The sequence below is a fragment of the Lithobates pipiens genome, unplaced genomic scaffold (genome assembly GCF_037356315.1).
Source record: "Lithobates pipiens isolate NorthernLeopardFrog02 unplaced genomic scaffold, aLitPip1_a1.2 Scaffold_13, whole genome shotgun sequence".
Classification (NCBI taxonomy): Eukaryota; Metazoa; Chordata; class Amphibia; order Anura; family Ranidae; genus Lithobates; species Lithobates pipiens.
Window position 1 is genome coordinate 154722001 of NW_027507718.1, and position 23933 is coordinate 154745933.

Sequence of the window (23933 nt, forward strand, 5' to 3'; positions counted from 1 at the left end):
TTGAACGAGTCGAGCTGTATGAAACGATTTAACCTCTTCAGATCCACCACTGGTCTCCACTCTCCACTCATCTTGGGGATGAGGAAGAGAGGAGAATAGAATCCCATGAATCTCTCGGAGGGAGGGACCGGTAAAACTGCCTGTTGTACTACAAGAAGGTGAAGATATTTCTGCAGAGCTTCCGCTTTCTGCTGTGAAGTTGGACTTTTTGTTAAAACTAACGAGTCCTGTGGGGGCACATCTTGGAAGGTCCAAAAATGGGTAAAACGGACTGTAGAAACCACCCACAGATCTTCGCAACGACTGCCCGATACCTCCGCAAACCTCTTCAACCTTGCTGCAGTGGACTTTTGTCAAATGGACTTTGTCCCCTCCTGATTATTGGAGAGGCTTCTCTATTTGCCTTTAGAAACGTGGCCTGAGTACTCCTCCAATTCTTTTTGGGGTCTCTGCCTTGTCTAAAGTTGGAGAAATTCCTATTCCTGGAAGCTTGGAATTTTGTTGATACCACGTGTGAATGCCTCACCCTTCTATCCTGGGGAAGTAGCCCCAACTAATCCATAAAAGACATGGATGAGCAAGTTTGGGATGGAGGAGCTTTACTGGGCTGGACAGATTCTTGACCTCAACCCAATAGAACACCTCTGGGATGAATTAGAGCAGAGAATCCCGAGCCAAGCCTACTCGTCCACATCAGTGCCTGACTTCACAAATGCTCTCCCTGGAAGAATGGTCAAACATTCCCAAAGACACACACCTAAACCTTGTGGTCAGCCTGCCCAGAAGAATTGAAGCTGTTGTAGCTGCAAAAGGGTGGGCCAACTCAATAGTGAATCCTCATTGACCACCAAGGGGAGACGTGCTGCCCATCATTGAGCACCAAGGGGAGACGTGCTGCCCATCATTGACCACCAAGGGGAGACGTGCTGCCCATCATTGACCACCAAGGGGAGACGTGCTGCCCATCATTGACCACCAAGGGGAGACGTGCTGCCCATCATTGACCACCAAGGGGAGACGTGCTGCCTATCATTGACCACCAAGGGGAGACGTGCTGCCCATCATTGACCACCAAGGGGAGACATGCTGCCCATCATTGACCACCAAGGGGAGACATGCTGCCCATTGACCACCAATGGGATGAACGTGCCCTGGAGTTAAAGGCTAAATGCATCTTTAAAGAAAAATAAATGTATAAAATGAAGAAAAAATGTGTACCCTTCACTTACTTTAGATCGAACAGCAGCCCAGCCATACTGGATCATTCCAGTCAGAAGGAAGAAAGAAATGACTGCAGATCCAGAACTTCTGATTGCCTTTTATATTGTTTCACAAAAATAACACCAAAGACACCAAACTATGGTCATGTGGACGCATTTCACACATACATCTTGTGCTCATTCCAGTCATCTGCAACGAGATATTGGTAACATTAAAAAACACAAGGAGGATGATATGGGGCTTTAGGCCCCAATTATTGCATTAACAACCTTTAAAACACACTGCACTCAATTGTAATATTGACAAGCTAGGCATTTTAAAACAATAAAATGCTTTCCTGGCTTCTAAAAAAATAAAGCATTCAGCAGTAAAAATATACATCATTTTCACATTAAACAATATGGTTCTAATGCTAACTAATAACCGTACTAAAGCCTAACAAAAAAATAAAAATAAATCAATTATGTGCATTGTGTCTGAATACTGCTCTGTTGGGACCACAAAGAGCTGGAAACCAACGGGAAATCAATCGCAATGCATTCTATGCTGCAAATTAATGGCATTGTATACAAACAATGCTACCGTGGGCTTGGGAGGGGGTCCTGTCGAAAGCCTAGCTGCAACAAATGGGCAGCAAGAAATCTATGTGCATTGCATCTGAACACTGCTCTGTTGGGACCACAGAGAGCCTGAAACGGGAAATCAGGCGCAATACATTCTATGCTGCGCCAGACTGGGTATGAATCAGCAGCAAAGGCCGAATTAATGGCATTGTATAAAACCAATGCTACAGTGGGCTTGATTGTGCAACACATCATTTGCATTTCATATAACTGGCTCCCCTAGAGCAGCCAATCACTATCTGCATTGCTTATGAATGCTGCTTTGTTGGGACCACAAAAAGCATATGTGCAAGGTGAAATCATTTGCAATGCATTCTACACTGCTCCAAGTTGGGCATATAAATGAGTAGTGGAGGGGAATTAATGGCATTGTAAACAATGCTTCAGTGGGCTTGATTGCACAACACATCATTTGAATTTCATATAAACCAAAGGCCGGCTCTAGTAGAGCAGCCATTTACTATTTACATTGCCTATGAAATCTGCTCTGTTGGGACCACAGAGCATATGCACAAGGGGAAATCACTGGCAATGCATTCTACACTGCTCCAAGGTGGGCATACTAATGAGCAGCAAACGGGTAGTTAACAGCATTATATACAAACAATGCTACAGTGGGCTTGGGAGGGGGTCCTGTCTAAATCCCGCTCTAGCAAATGGGCAGCAAGTGATATCTATGTGCATTGTGCCTGAACCCTACTCTGTTTTTGCTTGCTACTGGCTACACTATACATGGACATTAATGAATAGTTTTCATTGAAAACTTTCATATGGTTTAAATTATGGACGTTTAAACCTATTTGTGTGGGAATGGCATGTGTCATACCTTTTCCCCTATGGGGAGAAGACATCTTAACCCAGTCCCTAAAGTCTGAACCAAGTATAGGGCACGTTGATTTTGGCCTGGCCAAAGTTTGTTGGCTGTAGTATGGTGCCCTCATACTCTAACCAAGAAAAGCTAAGAACCATTCCAAGATCAAAACACCGAATTCCCAGGAAGAAAGGATGAATAGTTAGAATAGGATCTGCCATTCACTTCATAGGCCATAACCAAACATTTGGACTGCCTGCCATGTTGCCCTAGAAGCAGTTGGGAGAGAGACTGAATCAGATCTAGCCCGGCCTTCTCAGAGGAATGAGCACTCCTCCGCAAGTCCAGCACGAACTGAGATTGACCCAGTCCCTCAGCCTTCTACTTCAGAACAACCTAGCAACCAGACTAGAGGCTTAATTATAGCTTACAATTGAAATGTAAGATGGTCTTCCAACAGCCGCCCTTTACTTCCAGAGAGCGGGGGCTCTCTGTAGACTTTCCCAAGAGGGGTCAGACTGAAATCCCTGCTCTCTTTCTTATTCGTAACTCCATCCAGCAATATTTTTGGGTCCACAAAATTCAGTGGGTAAACCCAAGCAATGAGTTCTGATTAAAGCTCATAACTCAGGCAGTTGATTGAGCTATATACTTTTTCATTCCTAACGCAGTCAAGCAATATTTTTGGGTCCACAAAATTCAGTGATGAACCCAAGCAATGAGTTATGATTAAAGCTCATAACTCTGACACTGCTTCTATAGCATGTTAGACAATTTATTTTATCATCCTTAACCACTTAAGGACCGCCGCATGGCAATGTATGTCGGCACAAGGGCACCGACAGGCACAAGGGCAGCACAGTGGTGTAGTGGTTAGCACTCTCACCTAGGAATAAGAAGGGTCACTGGTTCAAATCCCAACCACAACACTACCTGCTTGGAGTTTGCATGTTCTCCCTGTGTCTGCGTGGGTTTTCTCCGGGTACTCCAGTTTCCTCCCACAATCCAAAGACATGCAGGTAGGTTAATTGGCCTCTGTCCAAGATTGGCCCTAGTATATGCATGGGGACCTTGGATTGTGGGCTCCTTGAGGGTAGGGACCAATGTGAGTGTGCAATGTACAGGAATAGGGACAATTGTAGACACTCACTCAGGTTGAACTGGATGGACTGGTGTCTTCTTTCAACCTAACTAACTATGAAACTATGAAAGCACGTACATGTACGTGCTTGCCTTCCAGTGGGTGGGGGGTCCGATCGGACCCCCCTCCCGCTGGATGCGGTGGTCTGTTTCGCTTCAGGAGCGATCCGGGATGAGGGGATGGCCGTTGGTTTCTGGCCATCCCCTCTCGATCGCTCCTGGCGAATGAGAAGCTTCCCCCGCTGTGTATAGTAAACACAGGCAGGGAGGAAGTGATGTCATTCTCCTCGGGACGGTCTTATTGACCGGACTACGAGGAGAACAGTGAAAGTAAGTGTGCACCAACACTACACTGACATGTAGGCACACAAACCCCACCCCCCCGATCGCACCCTGCCCCCCCTCCCCCTCCCAGTCACAGTGTCACTGATTGCAGTGATCATTTATTTATTGATCACTGCATTTAGTGTCAGTTGTGACAGTAAATACTGTCAGGGCAGTTAATGTTAGGTCCAGGGTAGCCCCCGACCCCCAATAAAGGTTTAACCCCCTGATTGCCCCTAGAGTTAACCCTTTCACCCCCTTTTGCCAGTGTCACTAAGCGATCGTTTTTCTGATCGCTCCATTAGTGTCACTGGTGCCGCCAAGTAGCTAGTTATTTTTTTTAGGTTACAAAAGAAATTAGAAATCTGCGCTTAGTAAAATAAAATAAAATAAAATGATATAAAAACAGCAGCTGAACACTATAACCCGGATACTGGGCACACAAAAGCATAAAAAAGTAAAAGTGCAGCGCTTGGCCTCTTAAATATAAATGTGACTTAATAGGAAAAATGTGTGTGTATGGAAAATGTGAAAAACCTAAATAATGTGAAAAATCATTAGTGAAAAATACTTTGAAAACCCAAATGTCCAATGAAGTCAAAAGAAATTAATCTGTAACTCAAATGTCCATTAAAGTGAAAAACCAAATAATCATAAAAAATAATGTGACACAATATAAAGTCCCATGTGAAATATAAGACAAAAAATGATGATTGATCTTGTATGTTCAAAACAACAATAATAATGCTTGACCACGTGGACCCTTCACCTCTGTAAACCAATAATGAATGGAGGCTTACCAGATCTCCAGTGACCCCCTGTTAAGGGAGGTCAGTCTGCGCAGATACGATCAACATAGACGTTTCGATAAGGAAGCCGAAAGCCGACCCAATCGTTCGGTGCAAGAAGCCGGGAAACGACCCAATCCTTCGGATATCACATAGTCTCCAAATACGCTCGGATCCTCTCTTAGGCCTCAAAACGTCATATCACTGGTGCTGCTCCTGGATAATGCTAATACACCTGGGGTGATTAGGGTGTGCCCAGGCATGCTGCGTGCCTGGGCACACCCTAATCACCCGAGGTGCATTCATTATTGCTTTACAGAGGTGAAGGGTCCACGTGGTCAAGCATTATTATTGTTGTTTTGAACATACAAGATCAATCATCATTTTTTGTCTTATATTTCACATGGGACTTTATATTGTGTCACATTATTTTTTATGATTATTTGGTTTTTCACTTTAATGGACATTTGAGTTACAGATTAATTTCTTTTGACTTCTTTGGACATTTGGGTTTTCAAAGTATTTTTCACTAATGATTTTTCGCATTATTTAGGTTTTTCACATTTTCCATACACACACATTTTTCCTATTAAGTCACATTTATATTTAAGAGGCCAAGCGCTGCACTTTTATTTTTTTTAGGTTCCCCGCCAGGTTTTTATAGCGCTAGGTACCCCGATATACTACCCAATAACGGTTTTAACCCCCTAATTGCCCCTAGTTAACCCTTTCACCCCCTTTTGCCAGTGTCACTAAGCGATCATTTTTCTGATCGCTGCACTAGTGTCACTAGTGTTGCTAGGTAGCTAGTTATTTTTTTAGGTTCACCGCTAGGTTTTTATAGCGCTAGGTACCCCCATATACTACCCAATAATGGTTTTAACCCCCTGATTGCCCCTAGTTAACCCTTTCACCAGCGATCACCGTATAAGTGTCACTGGTGACGCTGGTTAGCCAGTTAGTTATTTAGGTTCCCCGTCAGGTTTTTATATAGCGCCAGGGACCCCCATATACTACCTAATAAAGATTTTAACCTCCTGATTGCCCCTAGTTAACCCTTTCACCAGTGATCACCGTATAAGTGTTATGGGTTACTCTGGTTAGTTAGTTTGCTTTTTATAGCAGCAGGGTACCCACCATTTATTACCCAATAAAGGTTTAACCCCCTGATCACCCGGCGGGTGATATCAATTAGGTTTTAGGGTCAGGGTCTGCGTCGCCCCAGGCAGCGCTAGGTTAGTGCCAGTACCGCTAACACCCACGCGCAAAGCATAAACCTCCCGTAGTGGTATAGAATCTGAACAGATCAATATCTGACTGATCAGATCTATACTAGCGTCCCCAGCAGTTTAGGGGTTTAGGGTTCCAAAAAAATGCATTGTTAGCGGGATCAGCCCAGATACCTGCTAGCACTTGCGTTTTGCCCCTCCGCCCAGCCCACCCAAGTGCAGTATCGATCGATCACTGTCACTTACAAAACACTAAACACATAACTGCAGCGTTCGCAGAGTCTGGCCTGATCCCTGCGATTGCTAACAGTTTTTTTGGTAGCGTTTTATATTTAAATCCGGAAGGCAGTGCTTGGTTTTCGGGGTGCCGTACGCGGCTAGACTCCCAAAAAGTCCCACATATGTGGTATCCCCGTACTCATTAGAAGCAGCAGAATATATTTTGGGGTGCAATTCCACATATAACTATGGCATGTGTGAGCAATATATCATTTAGTGACAACTTTTTGTAAACATTTTTTTTTGTGTCAATATTCAATCACTTGGGACAAAAAAAAATATTCAATGGGCTCAACATGCCCCTCAGCAATTTCCTTGGGGTGTCTACTTTCCAAAATGGGATCCTTTGGGGGGGGGGGGGTTGTACTGCCCTGCCATTTTAGCACCTCAAGAAATGAGATAGGCAGTCATAAATTAAAAGCTGTGTAAATTCCAGAAAATGTACTCTAGTTTGTAGACGCTATAACTTTTGCGCAAACCAATAAATATACGCTTATTGACATTTTTTTTACTAAAGACATGTGGCTGAATAAATTTTGCTCGAAATGTATGACTAAAATTGAGTTTATTCGATTTTTCTTATAACAAAAAGTAGAAAATATATTTTTTTTCTCGAACTTTTCGGTCTTTTTCCATTTATATCGCAAAAAATAAAAATTGCAGAGGCAATCAAATACCATCAAAAGAAAGCTCTATTTGTGGGAAGAAAAGGACGCAAATTTCGTTTGGGTACAACATTGCATGACCGCATAATTACCATTTAAAGCAGTGCAGTGCGAAATTGTAAAAAGACCTCTGGTCCTTAGGCTGACAATTGGTCCGGGGCTGAAGTGGTTAATGAGTTTTATGTAGGTACCCAACATCTGCTAATGCTGCAGGAGCAGAAAAGGGATTCCATCTTGCTTGAAGAGATCATGACTTGCCATCTTGCTTGAAGAGATCATGGCTTGCCATCTTGCTTGAAGAGATCATGGCTTGCCATCTTGCTTGATGAGATCATGGCTTGCCATCTTGCTTGAAGTTTTCATGGCTTCCCATCTTGCTTGAAGATTTCATGGCTTCCCATCTTGCTTGAAGATTTCATGGCTACAGTGGGCTTGGGAGGGGGGTCCTGTTTAAAGCCTAGCTGCAAGAAATGGGCAGCAAAAAATCTATGTGCATTGCGCCTGAACACTGCTGTTGATTGAGCTATATACTTTTTCATTCCTAACTCAGTCTAGCAATATTTTTGAGTCCACAGAATTGAGTGGTTAACCCAAGCAATGAGTTATGATTAAAGCTCATAACTCAGGCAGTTGATTGGAGCTATATACTTTTTCATTCCTAACTCAGTCTAGAAATATTTTTGGGTCCACAAAATTCAGTGGCTAAACCCAAACAATGAGTTATGATTAAAGCTCATAACTCTGACACTGCTTCTATAGCATGTTAGAAAATTTATTTTATCATCATCCATGATTTTTATGTAGGTACCCACCATCTGCTAATGCTGCAGAAGCAGAAAAGGGATTCCGTCTTGCTTGGAGTGTGCCTGGCTTCCCATCTTGCTTTGAGAGATCATAGCTTCCCATCTTGCTTGAAGATTTCATCGCTTATCAAACAGTCATGAAAAAGAGAAAATTTACAATGGCATTATGCTTACTTATCCAGAGATAATGAAATCTGAGGTTTGGGTTAAAAATACACAATCGAAACCATGGCACGATATACATTTTTTTTACTGTTAACCTAAAATGCTTACTTCATGGTTAAACCTGGCTTTATAATAAGGTTGAATATAGACAGGCACAGGGAGAACATGCAAACTCCAGGCAGGTAGTGTCATGGTTGGGATTTAAACCAGCAACCCTTGTTACTGCTAGATGAGAGTGCTAACCACTACACAACTGTGCTGCCCAAACCACTGTGCTTCAATATCTCCAGGTCACTTAACCCCTGAATCTCTAACGCTGGCCATGCACATGTCAGTTTTTTTCATTCAGCTAGTGGGTTAAATTTAAAAAACAACACCTGACTGGATTCCTCCATCCACACACTCAATGTGGGTGCTGGAATCCTCTCCACTGTATTATTGAATTCTGACAGCAGGAAGGCTACCTTGCTGTCAAAATATACAGATCATCTCTCCAGCCTACAGCCCTGACTGATTGGGAATATCCTGACTTCTGTTCAACCACAGTGGCCACACATGGATCCAAATTCATCTTTAGCTACTCTTATGCCGCGTACACACGATCAAACAAGCGGGTGGAAAAGTCCGGCAAACTCAAGTCCGCCGGACAATCCCCCCATGTGTAGGCTTCTGGCATACTTTTTTGACCCGAAAGTGCGGCGGACTTAGAAAGTAGTTTTGCACTCCAATCTTCCCGCTGGACTCGCATTTCGGCGGACAATCTGGCCGCGTGTGTGCCAGTCCGCCGTACTTTTGAAATGAATGGACTTTTCCCGCCCGGAGAAAAGTCCGCTCATTTCGAGCGGGTCTCCAGGTAGGCGGGGCCCGCGAAGAAGACGCCGCTGGCCCCGCCACCTGGTATGGACTTAAAGGGGAACCCCAACGGCGAAAAAAATCCGCGTGGGGGTCCCCCCCAAGTCCACAACAGACCCTTGTCCGAGCACGCTACCCGGCCAGCCAGGAAAGGAGGGGCGAGCGAGCGCCCCCCTCTCCTGAGCCGTACCAGGCCGCGTGCCCTCAACATGGGGGGTGCCTTGGGGAAGTGGGGGCCGCGCGGCCCCCCCACCTCGAAGCACCTTGTCCCCATGTTGATGAGGACAAGGGCCTCTTCCCGACAACCCTGGCCGTTGGTTGTCGGGGTCTGCGGGCGTGGGCTTATCGGAATCCGGGAGCCCCCTTTAATAAGGGGGCCCCCGGATACCGGCCCCCCACCCTATGTGAATGAGTATGGGGTACAATGTACCCCTACCCATTCACCTGTAAAATAAAGTACAAAAAAAAACACAACACACAAGATAAAATAATTTATTGCACAGCTCCGGGGGTCTTCCGTCTTCGGGGGTCTTCTCGCCGCACTCCTCCGCTATCTTCTTGTAGCTCTTTTACTAGCGGAGGAGTCCGGCTTTCTTCCTCGCCGCCGCCCTCTTCTTCCGACTTCGGGGGTCTTGTCCCCCCTCTTCGGTTCTTCTGTTGGGCCACCGCGCCTTTATATAGCTCTTTTACAGGCGGTGGCCCGGTCTTCTGTCGCCGCTGTCACCGCCGCTGCCGCCGCCTTCTGTTCTGTTCTTCTTCTTCTTCTTCAGATGTTGCCTCGTCGAGTCCTCCGCTCACAATGGCTCTGACCGGGCACGCGGCGACTTATATAGGGACATCACCGGATGATGTCCCCGCCTATTATGATGTAACAGTCCCAGCATCCTCTGGGACTGTGACACCATAATGGGCGGGGACATCATCCAGTGATGTCCCTATATAAGTCGCCGCGTGCCCGGTCAGAGCTATTGTGAGCGGAGGACTCGACGAGGCAACATCTGAAGAAGAAGAAGAAGAAGGGTCGTCGAAGTCAACATATTATAAAAAAGCCTACGGCACCTGGTATTCCCAGGCGGTCTCCTATCCAGGTACTAAGCATGCCCAACCCTGCTTAGCATCTGAGATCAGACGAGATCAGGCATATTCCGGGTGATGGGGCCATAGGCGATCTTGCTGGCCACTCTCAACCCTCTTGACAAATGCCAATATGGTCACCTCGGCAAACAAGCAGAAAAATAAAACAGGTCATCGACGCCAATAACATATTAAAAAAAAGCCTACGGCACCTGGTATTCCCAGGCGGTCTCCCATCCAGGTACTAACCAAGCCCGACTGCTTAGCATCTGAGATCAGACGAGATCAGGTGCATTCAGGGTGATAAGGCCATAGGCAATCTTGCTGGACACTCTCAACCCTCTTGAAAAACGGCAAGATGGTCACCTCAGCAAACAAGCAGAAAAATAAAACAGGTCGTCGACGCCAAAAACATATAAAAGAAAAAGCCTACGGCACCTGGGGTTCCCAGACGTTGTGCCATCCAGGTACTAACCAGGTCCGACCCTGCTTAGCATCCAAGATCAGACGAGATCGGGTGCATTCAGGGTGATGTGGCCAAAGGCAATCTTGCTGGCCACTCTCAACCCTCTTGACAAACGCCAAGATGGTCACTGTTATCTGGGGACTGCTTACCTATGGCTTTCTTGCGGAACCAGGCTCGTCCACCTGACAGGCTTCTATATACATGTGCCCAGAGATCAAGCTCATCTACGAGATAATACCGCCCAGCTGAATTCTGGACGGCTGTTTTTTCTTTTCTTTTCTCTTTTATTTTTTGGTTATAGTTATGGTTCTAAAAGTTACTATGATGCATCTGTTAATTGTTTTTTGATTCACATGTTTCAACCGACTGACTTAAGGTGACATTAGCCCTTTCTCGGTACGCACAAACCAATATCCCTCCACATCATTCACTCTAACATGCAGACACACAAACTATTTAAGGAAAAGGTCATCGGTTTCCACACGCTCTGGGATAAACATCCCATTCCCTCTCAAGCTTGCCAAGGTGACCATCTTGGAGTTTGTCAAGAGGGTTGAGAGTGGCCAGCAATATCACCTACGGCCCCAACACCCGAAATATGCTTGATCTCGTCTGATCTCAGATGCTAAGCAGGGTCGGGCCTGGTTAGTACCTTGATGGGAGACCGCTTGTGAACACCAGGTGCCGTAGGCTTTTTTTTTTAATATGTTGTTGGCGTCAACGACCTGTTTTATTTTTTTGCTTGTTTACCGAGGTGACCATCTTGGCGTTTGTGAAGAGGATTTAGAGTGGCCAGAATGTTTGCCTACGGCCACATCACCCTGAATGCGCCTGATCTCGTCTGATCTCGGATGCTAAGCAGCGTTGGGCCTGCTTAGTACCTGGATGGGAGACCGCCTGGGAATACCATGTGCCGTAAGCTTTTTTTTAATATGTTGTTGGCGTCGACGACCTGTTTTATTTTTCTGCTTGTTTGCCGAGGTGACCATCTTAGCGTTTGTCAAGAGGGTTGAAAGTGGTCAGCAAGATTGCCACATCACCACATCACTGCTCACGCTCAACCCTCTTGGCAAAAACCAAGATGGTCACCTCGGCAAACAAGCAGAAAATTAAAACAGGTCGTAGACGCCAACAACATATTAAAAAAAAGCCTACAGCACCTGGTATTCCCAGGTGGTCTCCCATCCATGTTCTAACCAGTTCCAACCCTGCTTAGCATCCGATATCAGATGAGATCGAGCACATTCAGGGTGTCGTGGCTGTAGACAAACTTGCAGGTCACTCTCAACCCTCTTGACAAATGCCAAGATGGCCACCTCGGCAAACAAGCAGAAAAATAAAACAGGTCGTCGACGCCAACAACATATTAAAAAAAAAAGCCTACGGCAACTAGTATTCCCAAGTAGTCTCCCATCAACGTACAAACCAGGCCCGACCCTGCTTAGCATCCAAGATCAGACGAGATCAGGCACATTCCGGGTGATGTGGCCATAGGCGATTTTGGTGGCCACTCTCAACCCTCTTGACAAACACCAAGATGGTCAGCTTGGCAAACAAGTAGAAAAATAAAACAAGTCGTCGACGCCAACAACATATACGGCACCTGGTATTCCCCGGGGGTCTCCCATCCAGGCTCTAACCAGGCCCGACCCTGCTAAGCCTCCGAGATCAGATGAGATTGGTTGCTTTCAGGGAGATGTGGCCGTATTCAATCGCTTTGGGCACTCGCAATCCTCTTGAAAAACGCCAAGATGTTAACCTTGGTAAACAAGGGAAAATAACAAGTCAACACCCAAAAAAAAAAAGACTTGCACTTTGAGTGAGCGGTGGGCAGTGCTTCCGACGTCACTCAAGGAAGTGACGTTGGCACAGCACTTCTCTGTTCTGCCCGCCTGAGAGGATCAGGTAAGGGGCTGCCGCATGGCAGCTTACAAATTCGTTATTATTTATTCAGCGCCTCCGCCGGTACCCCCCTCCAAATCCACAGGGTTACTATGGTGGTCGCACTCGGCAGCATACCCCAACCACCTTCACCCACCCTGCTAAAAAAGATTTAAAGAAAAAGTGTTATTATCGGTGGCCGGCAGCATACATCCCCCCCAAAAAGCTTTAAAAAAAGGGTTATTAATAATAACCCTTTTTAAAAAAAACTCTTGTCTAAGGGGGGGGGTTATGCTGCCAACCACCGATAATAACCCTTATTTTTAAAATCTTGTTTAGCGGGGGGGGTGGTGTGGGGGGTAAAAACTGGCAACCACCGATATAAACCCTATTTTTAAATCTTGTTTGAGGGGGCAGGTATGGGGGTTAATGCTGCAGACCACCGATAATAACCCTTTTTTTTTAAATCTTGTTGGGGGGGTTTGCTGCCGACCACCAATAATAACTTATTATCGATGTTTGGCAGCATATCCCCCAAACAAGATTTAAAAAAAAAGGGTTATTACTCCCCCCAAACAAGATTTACAGGTTGTAGATATGTGCTATTTACAGGTTGCAGATATGTGTGATTTACAGAATGCAGATATGTGCGATTTACAGAATGTGATTTACAGAATGCAGATATGTGCTTTTTACAGGTTGTAGATATGTGCAATTTACAGGTTGTAGATATGTGCGATTTGTATGTTGTAGATATGTGCAAGTTACAGGTTGTAGATATGTGCAATTTACAGAATGCAGATGTGTGATTTACAGAATGCAGATATGTGTGATTTACATGTTGCAGAATGCAGATATGTGCAATTTACAGGTTGCAGAATGCAGTTATGTGCGATTTACAGAATGCAAATATGTGTGATTTACAGGTTGCAGAAGGCAGATATGTGTGATTTACAGGTTGCAGAATGCAAATATGTGCGATTTACAGGTTGTAGAAAAGGTGCCTGATGTGGTTATACACAAGATAGGCATGATTCATCTGCTTTATTAGAGCCCAGTGTATAATGTGCAGCCTGGTATATGATGTTGATTCAATAAGGGGTGTGGCTTGTGATAAGTGGAAGGGCAAATCTGAGGGGGGGTGGTCTTGCGCCCCCATCCTAAAACTTCACTAACCGCCACTGCCCAGGAGGTCTCCCATTTGTTACTAACCAGGTCAGACGCTCCTCAGCCTCCGAGATCAGACAAGATCGAGCACTTTCAGGGTGATGTGGCCATAGGAAATCTCTTTCGGCACCCTCAACCCTCTTGACAAACACCAAGATGGTCACCTTGGGAAACAAAAGACAAAAAACAAGTCAACGCCAAAAAATAAATAAAAAAGAAACCTACGGCACTAGGTATTCCTAGGGGGTCTCCCAACCAGGTTCTAACCAGGCCCGACCCTGCAAAGCCTCCGAGATCAGATGAGATCGGTTGCTTTCAGGGAGATGTGGCCTTAGGCAATCGCTTTGGGCACCCTGAACACTCTTGAAAAACGCCAAGATGGTCACCTTGGTAAACAAGGGAAACAAATTCAACGCCAAAAGAAAAAGAAAAAAAGAAGCCTATGCCACCTGGTATTGCCAGGCAGTCTCCCATCCAAGTACCATCCAGGCCTGACCCTGCTTAGCCTCTGAGATTAGACAAGATTGGTCGCTTTCAGGGTGATGTGGCCATAGGCAATTTATTTGGACACCCTGAACCATCTTGACAAACGCCTAGATAGTCACCTTGTGAAACAAGGAAAAAAAAAAAAAGTAAATGCAAAAAAAGAAAAGAAGCACAGGGGCCTGGTATTCCCAGGCGGTCTGCCATCCAGGTATTAACCAGGCTCAGCCCCTGCTTAGCCCCCGAGGTGAGACAAAATGGGGCTCTTTCAAGGTGATGTGGCCATAGCCAATCTTTTTGGACATCCTCAACCCCCTTGACAAACACCAAGATTCACCTTGGGAAACAAGGGAAAAAATAAGTCAACGTCCCAAAAAATAAATAAAAGGAAACCTACAGCACCTTGTATTGCCAGGCGGTCTCCCATCCAGGTACTTACCAGGCCCGACCCTACTCATAGGCAATCTCTTTGGGCACCCTCATCCCTCTTGACAAACGCAAAGATGGTCACTAGGCCCGACCCTGCTTAGCCTCCGAGATCAGATGAGATTGGGCGCTTTCATGGTGATATGGCCCGTAAGCAATCTCTTGGGCATCCTCAACCCTCTTTGACAAACGCCGAGATGGTCGCCTTGAGAAACAAGGGAAAAAAACAAGCCAACGCCAAAAAAAAAGAAGCCTATGGCACATGGTATTCCCAGGTGGTCTGACATCCAGGCACTAACAAGGCCTGAACCTGCTTAGCCTCTGAGATCAGACGCTTTCAGGGTGATGAATCCATAGACAATCTCTTTGGGCACCCTCAACCCTCTTCACAAACGCCAAGATTGTCACCATGGAAAACAAAAAAAACAAGTCAATGGCAAAAAAAAAAAGCGCCTAGAGCACCTGGTATTCCCAGGCGGTCTCCCATCCAAGTACTAACCAGGCCCCGCCACTACTTAGTCTCCGAGATCAGATGAGATGGTGCGCTTTCAGGGTGATGTGGCCGTAGGCAATCTCTTTGTGCACCTTCAATCCTTTTGACAATGCCAAGATGGTATCCATGGGTAAAAAGAGAAAAAAAAGAAAAGAAACCTACAGCACCTAGTATTCCTAGGCGGTCTCCCATCTACATACTAACCAGGCCCACCCCTACTTCTCCTCAGAGATGCGACGAGATGGGGTGCTTTTAGGGTGATGTGGCTGTAGACAATCTCTTTGGGCACCCTCCACCCTCTTGACAAATGCCAAGATTGTCACCTTGGGAAACAATGGAAAAAAAACAAGTCAACGGCAAAAAAATAAACAAAATAAACCTACGACACCTGGTATTCCCAGGCGGTCTCCCATCCAGGTATGAACCAGGCCCGACCCTGCATAACCTCCAAGATCAGACGAGATGGGGTGCTTTCAGGGTGACGTGCCTGAAGGCAATTGCTTTTGGCACCCTCAACTCTCTTGACAAACACCAAGATTGTCACCTTGGGAAACAAGGGAAAAAAACAAGTCAACACCAATAATCAAAACAAAAAACATTTACGGCACCTGATATTCCCAGGCGGTCTCCCACCCAGGTACGAATCAGGGCCGATGCTGCTTAGCCTCCGAGATAAGCCAAGATTTGTTGCTTTCAGGGTGATGTGGCCATAGGCAACCTCTTTGCGCACGCTCAACCCTCTTGACAAAATGCCAAGATGGTCATCTTGGGAAACAAGGGAAAAAACAAGTAAACGCCAAAAAAAAAAAAAAAAAGAAGCCTGTGGCACTGGGTATTCCCAGGCAGTCTCCCACACAGGTACTAACCAGGCCCAGCCCTGCTTAGCCTTTGTGACCAGGTGCTTTCAGGGTCATGTGCCCATAGGCAATCTCTATGGGCAGCCTCAAGTTGATGGCAAAAAAAACAAAAAGAAGCCCATGGCGCTGGGTATTCCCAGGAGCAGTGGAGGCCCGTCCATAGGGGTCGCCCGGGCGCCACCCCCCCCCCCTCCCATTTAGTAAAAAAAAAAAAATCCATATTGGCGTTTGTCAAGAGGGTTGAGAGTGCCAAGCGAGATTCTCCTCGGGCACATCACCATGAATGTTCCCAATCTCATCTAATCTCAGATGCTAAGCAGGGTCGTGCCTGGTTTGTACCTGGATGGGAGCCCGCCTGGGAATACGAGGTGCTGTTGGCTTTTTTTTTTATATGTTGGCGTCAACGACCTCTTCTATTTTTCTGCTTGTTTGCTGAGGTGTACATCTTGGCGTTTGTCAAGAGGGTTGAGAGTGGAAAGCAAGATTGCCTACGGCAACATCACCCTGAATGCGCCCGATCTCATCTGATCTCAGATGCTAAGTAGTGTCAGGCTTGGTTTTTTTAATATGTTGTTAACATCAACTCCCTATTTTATTTTTCTGCTTGTTTGCCGAGGTGACCATCTTTTGTGTTTGTCAGGAGGGTTGAGAGTGGCCAGCAAGATTGTCTATGGCCACATCACCCAGAATCTACTCGATCTCGTCTGATCTCGGATGCTAAGCAATGTCGGGCCTGGTTAGTACCTGAATGGGAGAGCTCCTACGAGTACCAGTACCGTAGGCTATTTTTTAATATGTTGTTGGCGTTGACGACCTGTTTTATTTTTCTGCTTGTTTGTCGAGGTGACCATCTTGGCGTTTGACAAGAGGGTTTAAAGTGGCCAGCTAGACGGCCTATGGCTACATCACCCTGAATGCACCCGATTTCATCTGATCTCGGATGCTAAGCAGGGTTTGGGCCTGGTTAGTACCTGGATGGGAGACCGCCTGGGAATACCAGGTTGCGTGGGCTCTTTTTTAATATGTTGTTGGCATCAACGACCTGTTTTATTTTTCTGCTTGTTTGCTGAGGTAACCATCTTGGTGTTTGTCAAGAGGGTTGAGAGTGGCCAGCAAGATTGCCTAAAGCAACATCACCCAGAATGCGCCCAATCTCGTCTGATCTCAGATGCTAAGCAGCGTCGTGCCTGGTTAGTACCTGGATGGGAGACCGCCTGGGAATACCAGGTGCCGTTGGCCTTTTTTTAATATGTTGTTGGCGTCAATGACCTGTTCTATTTTTCTGCTTGTTTGCTGAGGTGAACATCTTGCCGTTTGTCAAGAGGACTGAGAGTGGACAGCAAGATAGCCTATGGCAACATCACCCTGAATGCACCCGATCTCATCTGATCTCGGATGCTAAGCAAGGTCCGCATTGGTTAGTACCTGGATGGGAGTCCGCCTGGGAATACCAGATGCCGTAGGCTTTTTTTTAATATGTTGTTAACATCAACGACCTATTGCATTTTTCTGCTTGTTTGCTGAGTGTTTGTCAAGAGGATTGAGAGTGGCCACCAAGATCCCCTACGGCCATATCACCATGAATGTTCCCAATCTCGTCTGATCTTGGATGCTAAGCAGTGTCAGGCCTGGTTGGTACCTGGATGGGAGACTACCATGGAATACTAGGTGCCGTAGGCTTTTTTTAATATGTTGTTGACGTCAACGACCTATTTTATTTTGCTGCTTGTTTGCTGAGGTGACCATCTTGGCATTTTTCAAGAGGGTTGAGAGTGGCAAGCAAGATCCTCTATAGCCACATCACCATGAATGTTCCTGCTAAGCAGGGTCGTGCCTGGTTAGTACTTGGATGGGAGACTGCCTGGAAATACGAGGTGCCGTTGGTGTTTTTTTAATATGTTGTTTGTGTTAACGACCTCTTCTATTTTTCTGCTTGTTTGCTGAGGTGAACATCTTGGTGTTTGTCAAGAGGGTTGAGAGTGGACAGCAAGACTGCCTATGGCAACATCACCCTGAATGCGCCCGATCTCATCTGATCTCAGATGCTAAGCAGCGTCGTACCTGGTTAGTACCTGGATGGGAGACCGCCTGGGAATCCCAGGTGCCGTAGGCTTTTTTTCAATATGTCATCAACGACCTATTTTATTTATTTTATTTATTTTATTTATTTGCTTGTTTGCCGAGGTGACCATCTTTGTGTTTGTCAAGAGGGTTGAGAGTGGCTAGCAAGATCCCAATGGCCACATTACCCTGAATGTGCCCAAGCTTGTCTGATCTTGGATGCAAAGCAGGGTCGGGCGGGGTTGTTACCTGGATGGGAGACCGCTTAAGAATACAAGGTACCGTAGGCTTTTTTTTTAATATGTTGGTAGCGTCGATGACCTGTTTCTTTTTTGATTGTTTGCCGAGGTGACCATCTTGGCATTTGTCAAGCGGGTTGAGAGTTGCTAGCAAGATCCCCTACAGCCACATCACCCTGAATGCGCCCGATACCATCTGATCTTGGATGCAAAGCAGGGTCGGGCCTGGTTAGTACCAGGATGGGAGACCGCCTGGCAATACCAGGTGCCGTAGGCTAATTTTTAATATGTTGTTGGCGTCGACAACCTGTTTTAATTTTCAGCTTGTTTGCTGAGTTGACCATCTTGGCGTTTGTCAACAGGGTTTGCAGTGACCAGCAAGATGGCATATGGCTAAATCACTCTGAATGCGCCCAATCTCGGATGCTAAGCAGGGTCAGGACTGGTTAGTACCTGGATGGGAGACCGCCTGGGAATACCTGGTGCCGTAGGCTTTTTTTTAATATGTTTTTGGCGACCTGTTTTATTTTTCTGCTTGTTTGCCGAGGTGACCATCTTGGTGTTTGCCGAGGTGACCATCTTGGTGTTTGTCAAGAGGGTTGAGAGTGGCCGCAAGAACCCTATGGCCACATCACCCTGAATGTGCCAATCTCATCTGATATCGATTGCTAAGCAGCGTCAGAACTGGTTAGTACCTGAATGGGAGACCGTCTGGGAAGACCAGGTGCCGTAGGCTTTTTTTTAATATGTTTTTGGCGACCTGTTTTATTTTTCTGCTTGTTTGCTGAGGTGACCATCTTGGCGTTTGTCAAGAGGGTTTAGAGTGACCAGCAAGATGGCCTACAGCTACATCACCCTGAATGCGTCCGATCTTGTCTGATTGTGGATGCTAAGCAGGGACGTGCCTGGTTAGTACCTGGATCGGAGACTGCCGGAGAATACTAGGTGCCGTGGGCTTTTTTTTTATATGTTGTTGGCATCGATGACCTGTTTTATTTTACTGCTTGTTTGCCGAGGTGACCATCTTGGCATTTGTCAAGAGGGTTGTGAGGGGCCAACAAGATCCTACAGCCCCATCACCTGGAATATGCCTGATCTCGGATGCTAAGCAAGGTTGGGCCTGGTTAATACCTTGATGGGAGACCGCTCGGGAATACCAGGTGCTGTAGGCTTTTTTTTATTATGTTGTTGGCGTCAATGACTTGTTTTATTTTTCTGCTTGTTTGATGACCATCTTGGCATTTGTCAAGAGGGTTGAGAGTGGCCAGCAACATTGCCTATGGCCACATCACCCTGAATGCACCTGATCTTGTCTGATCTTGAATGCTAAGCACGGTCAGGCCTGGTTAGTACCTGGATGGGAGACCGCCTGGGAATGAACAAATGAATGAATGAATGAAATACTTGTATAGTGCACAATGCGAACTGAATCACCTCTAGGCGCTGTGGCAAGCATTGATCATCTGCTAAAAGAGGAAGGTCTTGAGGTTCTTCCTAAAAGCCAGGTGATTTTCTTCCAGGCGGATGTTGATTGGTAGAGCATTCCATAGCCGAGGCCCTTGGACAGCGAATCTCCGATCCCCCTTGGATTTAAGACTGCGGTTTGGTGTGTAATGATTTATTTTCTCCATTAGGTATTGCGGAGCTTCTCTATGCACGCATTTGTGGGTGAGGCAAAGGGTCTTGAACGTCATCCGATTTTTTATGGTCAGCCAATGTAAGCTCCTCAGCGAAGGAGAGATGGATTCCCAGGGTTTTTTTTTCTGTTATCAGCCTTGCCGCCGTGTTTTGGATCAGTTGTAATCGCGCAAGTTGATATTGTGGTAATCCTATGTAAAGCGAATTTGCGTAGTCCAGTGGTGAATTAATGATTGTTCCAACTACCACTGCTTTTATCATTCTTTGGGATAAAAGGGATGAGTCTGCGAAGCATGCACAGCAGATGGTGAGATCCACTGACTACTGCTCCTATATGCGCATCCATTGACATTTGTGCGTCTAAAATAACCCCGAGACTCTTCGCTTTGGTCTTTGGGGAGATAGTCTGTCCAAAGACGGTTGGTGGAGACCAGGAGGTTTTGGTTTCGGGCTTATGATTTGGGTGTAAGATAAGAAGCTCTGTCTTTGATTCGTTCAGCTGGAGGGAGTTAGTGGTCATCCACTCCTCTATTGATTTGAGGCAGTTTTCAAGTTGTTGTTGGTGATCTTTTTTTCCATTGATCCGGAAATAAAGTTGCGTGTCGTCAGCGTAAGAGTGGAAGCAGAGATCTGAGCATCTGATGATTTGAAGAAGTGGGCAAATGTAAATGTTGAAGAGAAGGGGTGACAAAGGAGAGCCTTGAGGGACTCCGCAGGTGACTGCCTGAGTTTCGGAGAGGAATTTTACTAGTTTCACTGTCTGTGACCGATTTCCTAGCAAGGACGCGAACCATTGGAGATCTATGTCTTGGACTCCGGCTACTTCTGTGAGGCGGACGAGTAGAGTATTGTGATCTACTGTATCAAACGCTGCACTTAGGTCTAGGGACATTCAGGGTGACATGGTTAGCACCTGGATGGGAAACCGCCAGGGAATACCAGGTGCCGTATTCTTTTTTTTAATATGTTGTTGGCGTCGATGACCTGTTTTATTTTTCTGCTTGTTTGCCGAGGAGACCATCTTGGCATTTGTCAAGAGGGTTGAGAGTGGCCAGAAAGATCGCCTACGACCAAATCAGCCTGAATTTGCCCGATCTCATATGATTTTGGATGCTAAGCAGGGTCGGGCCTGTTTAGTACCTGGGTGGGATTCCGCCTGGGAATTCCAGGTGCCGTAGGCTTTTTTTTAATATGTTGTTGGCGTCGACGACCTGTTTTATTTTTTGGTTGTTTGCCAAGGTAAATATGTTGGCGTTTGTCAAGAGGGTTGAGAGTGGCCAGAAAGATCGCTTACTGTACATCACCCTGAATGCGCCCGATCTCATCTGATCTCGGATGCTAAGCAGGGTCGAACCTGGTTAGTACCTGGATGGTACACCGCATGGGAATACCAGGAGCTGTAGGCTTTTTTTTTTATATGTTGTTGATGTCGACAACCTCTTTTATTTTTCTGCTTTTTTGCCGAGGTGACCATCTTGGTGTTTTTCAAGAGGGTTGAGAGTGGCCAAAAAGATCACCTACTGCCACATCGCCCTGAATGCGCCTGATCTCGTCTGATCTCGGATACTAACCAGGGTCGGGCCTGGTTAGAGCCTGGATGGAAGACCCCCTGGGAATACCAGGTGCCGTAGGCTTTTTTTTAACATGTTGTTGGCGTCGACGACTTGTTTTATTTTTCTGCTTATTTGTCGAGCTGACCATCTTGGCATTTGTCAAGAGGGTTGAGAGTGGCCAGCAAGATCGCCTACAGCCACGTCACCCTGAATGTGCCCGATCTCGTCTGATATCGGATGCTAAGCAAGGTCTGAAATGGTTAGTACATAGATGGGAGACCACCTGGGAATACCAGCTGCCATAGGCTTTTTTTTTATACGTTGTTGGCGTCAACGACCTGTTTTAATTTTCTGCTTGTTTGCCGAGGTGACCATCTTGGTTTTTGTCAAGAGGGTTGAGAGTGACCAGCAAGATGGCCTAAAACAGGTAAAACAAATAAAATAAAACAGGTCGTTGACGCCAACAACATATTAAAAAAAAGACTACGGCACCTGGTACTCCCAGGCAGTACATACTCTGCAATACTCTGCAATACATACTCTGCAATACATACTCTGCAATACATACCCTGCCAATACATACCCTGCCAATACTCTGCAATACATACTCTGCCAATACTCTGCAATACTTTATACTTACCCTGCCAATACTCTGCAATACTTACTCTGCCAATACCCTGCCAATACTCTGCAATACTTACCCTGCCAATACTCTGCAATACATACCCCACCAATACTCTGCAATACATACCCCACCAATACTCTGCAATACATACCCCGCCAATACCCTGCCAATACCCTGGCAATACTCTGCAATACTTACCCTGCCAATACTCTGCAATAAATACCCTGCCAATACTCTCCAAAATACCATTTTATTTATTTGTTTTGTTTGTATTACATATAGATATTAAAGAGGTATGTTCTCATCTGAAAACAGTATTTCTTTTGTATAATCAAACCTATAACTGACTGGAGAAAAACAAATGTCACTTGTAGACAAACCTACACTTTGTTTCAAGGCGGGGTCTGGGGAGGGGCAATGGGTGGGGCCAGGGGTGGGGCTAAAGAAGGGACCAGGGGCGGGGCCAGGGTGGAGCTGAAGGGGGCCCCGTCAGGTAGGCTGTACAGGTCCCCATGATTTCTATCAGCGGCCCTGCCTACGGCCATATCACCCTGAATGCGCCCGATCACATCTGATTTCAGATGATAAGCAGGGTCGGTCCTGGTTAGTACCTGGATAGGAGACCGCTTGGGAGTACCAGGTGTAGTAGGCTTTTTTAAATATGTTGCTGTCATCAACGTCCTGTTGAATTTTTCTGCTTGTTTGCCGAGGTGCCCATCTTGGCGTTTGTCAAGAGGGTTGAGAGTGGCCACCAAGATCAAATATAGCCACATCACCCTGAATGCACTCAAGCTCGTTTGATCTCAGATGCTAAGCAGGCTCGTGCCTGGATAGTACCTGGATGGGAGACCGCCTGGGAACACCAGGTGCCATAGGCTTTTTTTTAATATGTTGTTGGGGTCCTGTTTTATTTTTCTGCTTGTTTGCCAAGGTGACCATGTTGGCGTTTGTCAGGAGGGTTGAGAGTGGCCAGCAAGATCGCCTACAGCCACATCTCCCTGAATGCAATCGATCTCGTTTGATCTCGGATGCTAAGCAGGGTCGGACCTGGTTAGTACCTGGATGGGAGACCGCATGGGAATACCTAGTGCCATAGGCTTTTTTTTAATATGTTGTTGGCATCGACGACCTATTTTAATTTATTGCTTGTTTGCCAAGATAACCATCTTGGCATTTGTCAAGAGGGTTGAGAGTGGCCAGCAAGATCTCCTACGGCCACATCACCCTGAATGCGCCTGATCTTGGATGCTAAGCAGGGACGCGCCTGGTTAGTACCTAGATGGGAGACCGTCAGGGAATAACAGGTGTTGTAGGCTTTTTTTAATATGTTGTTGGCGTTGAATACCTGTTTTATTTTTCTGCTTGTTTGCCGGGGTGACCATCTTGGCGTTTGTCAAGAGGGTTGAGAGTGGCAAGCAAGCTTGCCTAAGGCCACATCACCCTGAATGCGCTAGATATCATCTGATCTCGGATTCTAAGCAGGGTCAGGCCTGGTTAGTACCTGGATGGGAGACAGCCTGGGAATAGCAGGTGCCGTAGGCTTTTTTTAATATGTTGTTGGCGTCGACCTGTTTCATTTTTCTGCTTGTTTGCCGAGGTGACCATCTTGGCGTTTGTCAAGAGGGTTGAGAGTGGCCAGCAAGATTGCCTACGGCCATATCACCCTGAATGTGTAATACGGATATATATATCTGGTTATAATGTTTGTTGTAAAATGTATTTATATGCATTAAGTTATGTTGTTTCTAAGAATTTTGTATTTTCATCTGCTGGTAATAAAAAGGCTGCTATGGCCATTCGACTCCAAAGAGAATGTGTCGTCTGGTCAATCATAAGTTATTTAAGACAAAGGTATAGGTTTTTTTTGGGGGGGGAACCTCACAAAATAGGCACATCATGAAACTTTTCTCTAATCGACTTCTCTCGAACCGGCTTGTTGGAAGGTTTTACTTTCAATAAGTGCTGATTAGTTTATTTTGACAGTGGGGTCATCTCCCCTTTTGTCAGAATACAATAACCCAGAAAGATGTATGGCAAGCCTTAGAGTAACTAAAGATGAATTTGGATCCA

At 45.9% G+C, this 23933-nt stretch overlaps 1 long non-coding RNA gene and 22 pseudogenes across 1 annotated transcript; 13 read left to right on the forward strand and 10 right to left on the reverse strand.

Annotated features, from left to right (window-relative positions):
• Positions 1–1306: 1306 nt before the first annotated feature.
• On the reverse strand, positions 1307–8110 carry LOC143976049 (uncharacterized). The gene is made up of 2 exons (XR_013272473.1): positions 7893–8110; positions 1307–1410 (listed from the first exon to the last, which is right to left on the reverse strand). It is a non-coding gene; the product is annotated as an uncharacterized LOC143976049 (long non-coding RNA).
• A 1837-nt stretch (positions 8111–9947) lies between these two features.
• On the reverse strand, positions 9948–10066 carry LOC143979394 (5S ribosomal RNA; annotated as a pseudogene).
• A 108-nt stretch (positions 10067–10174) lies between these two features.
• LOC143978350 (5S ribosomal RNA) lies at positions 10175–10291 on the reverse strand (annotated as a pseudogene).
• A 109-nt stretch (positions 10292–10400) lies between these two features.
• Positions 10401–10519, reverse strand: LOC143979362 (5S ribosomal RNA; annotated as a pseudogene).
• Positions 10520–11014: 495 nt separating this feature from the next.
• On the forward strand, positions 11015–11133 carry LOC143979563 (5S ribosomal RNA; annotated as a pseudogene).
• Positions 11134–11243: 110 nt separating this feature from the next.
• LOC143978785 (5S ribosomal RNA) lies at positions 11244–11362 on the forward strand (annotated as a pseudogene).
• Positions 11363–11588: 226 nt separating this feature from the next.
• Positions 11589–11707, reverse strand: LOC143979769 (5S ribosomal RNA; annotated as a pseudogene).
• Positions 11708–11817: 110 nt separating this feature from the next.
• Positions 11818–11936, reverse strand: LOC143979726 (5S ribosomal RNA; annotated as a pseudogene).
• Positions 11937–12031: 95 nt separating this feature from the next.
• LOC143979792 (5S ribosomal RNA) lies at positions 12032–12150 on the reverse strand (annotated as a pseudogene).
• Positions 12151–13706: 1556 nt separating this feature from the next.
• Positions 13707–13825, reverse strand: LOC143979865 (5S ribosomal RNA; annotated as a pseudogene).
• Positions 13826–14847: 1022 nt separating this feature from the next.
• LOC143979861 (5S ribosomal RNA) lies at positions 14848–14967 on the reverse strand (annotated as a pseudogene).
• Positions 14968–15266: 299 nt separating this feature from the next.
• Positions 15267–15385, reverse strand: LOC143979854 (5S ribosomal RNA; annotated as a pseudogene).
• A 1254-nt stretch (positions 15386–16639) lies between these two features.
• LOC143978824 (5S ribosomal RNA) lies at positions 16640–16759 on the forward strand (annotated as a pseudogene).
• Positions 16760–16867: 108 nt separating this feature from the next.
• On the forward strand, positions 16868–16986 carry LOC143979853 (5S ribosomal RNA; annotated as a pseudogene).
• A 108-nt stretch (positions 16987–17094) lies between these two features.
• On the forward strand, positions 17095–17213 carry LOC143979474 (5S ribosomal RNA; annotated as a pseudogene).
• A 95-nt stretch (positions 17214–17308) lies between these two features.
• On the forward strand, positions 17309–17427 carry LOC143979752 (5S ribosomal RNA; annotated as a pseudogene).
• Positions 17428–17741: 314 nt separating this feature from the next.
• Positions 17742–17860, forward strand: LOC143978533 (5S ribosomal RNA; annotated as a pseudogene).
• A 345-nt stretch (positions 17861–18205) lies between these two features.
• Positions 18206–18324, forward strand: LOC143979344 (5S ribosomal RNA; annotated as a pseudogene).
• Positions 18325–20747: 2423 nt separating this feature from the next.
• Positions 20748–20866, forward strand: LOC143979638 (5S ribosomal RNA; annotated as a pseudogene).
• Positions 20867–20973: 107 nt separating this feature from the next.
• On the forward strand, positions 20974–21091 carry LOC143979224 (5S ribosomal RNA; annotated as a pseudogene).
• Positions 21092–21200: 109 nt separating this feature from the next.
• LOC143979808 (5S ribosomal RNA) lies at positions 21201–21319 on the forward strand (annotated as a pseudogene).
• A 1077-nt stretch (positions 21320–22396) lies between these two features.
• LOC143979428 (5S ribosomal RNA) lies at positions 22397–22515 on the forward strand (annotated as a pseudogene).
• Positions 22516–22843: 328 nt separating this feature from the next.
• On the forward strand, positions 22844–22962 carry LOC143979242 (5S ribosomal RNA; annotated as a pseudogene).
• Positions 22963–23933: the final 971 nt, after the last annotated feature.